We start from the raw sequence: 1,049 nt of genomic DNA on the forward strand, positions 1-1,049 counted from the left end.
CGTCCTCCTCTGCTAAAGTGCCTCTTGCCAGTCACCCAGGGGGATTTATTTTTAATTCATCCCCCCTTTTTATTTTCTTGTGGATAGCAGCGCCCGGGAAAGAGGAGACAGAGAAAAGAGAGACTCAGCGGAGCGAGAGCAGCCGCCGGCGGTTTGGTGCTGGGAGCTGCCTCTGTAAATACACGGTTCCTTCCCTATAATTAGCAGCGTTCCCTGCCCTATCCCAAACCCGCCGCGGGATTTGGGATGGCAGCCGGAGCCTCAGCGGATCAAACCCCCTCTTTGAGCACAATGTGATGGGACTGGCTCCCAAAAATGCCTCTGTGGTCCCTTGGCTGAGGACTGACCCTGGTGCCCAACTCGTCACATGTGTGGGGAGCCAGAAACCACACGAAGATGGGAAAAAAATTAACTCACTGGGTTAATTTGTCCCTAAACTTGGGGTTTGTTGTCTCCTCAGTGATTTATTTTGCTTTTAAAATCCTTCGGGTTAAGGCAATTTGTTGCCTCGGGAGGGATTGGGGGGGGTTGGGGCTGGGTGTGCAGGAAGGGAGGAGGGGAGCGAAGGGGGATTTAAGGGATGGGACCCACTGGGACATACCTGTCATCAGGTAATTAGAGGGGTAATTAACTAATGGAGGATTAGTTAGGGGGTGGGAACACTAGGGGAGGAGGCTTGTGCGGCTCGAAGCACTGGGGGTTGTGGGTTGAGCAGGGAGAGGGGCCCTGGACAAATGGTTCTGGGGGTGTGCAGATGTCACTGTGCACGTGTGAAATGCCATGGGGCACGTGCAAATGTCTCCATGCACATGTGTACAGTGCCTGGCACATGCAGATGTCACTGTGCTAGTGCAAAGGGTTCCTTGGATGTGCAAATGTCCCTGTGCACGTGCCCAGTGCCTTGCAAGGGTAAATGTCACTATACTTGTGCAAATGGTCCCATGCATGTGCCAGTCTGTGCATCTGTGAAATGCCACAATGCATGTGTGGAAGTCACTGTGCAGGTGCATACATTGCCTTGCACTGTGCTTGTGCAAGTCACTGTGCAC

This window comes from Acanthisitta chloris, unplaced genomic scaffold, assembly GCF_000695815.1.
Source record: "Acanthisitta chloris isolate BGI_N310 unplaced genomic scaffold, ASM69581v1 scaffold23399, whole genome shotgun sequence".
NCBI lineage: Eukaryota > Metazoa > Chordata > Aves > Passeriformes > Acanthisittidae > Acanthisitta > Acanthisitta chloris.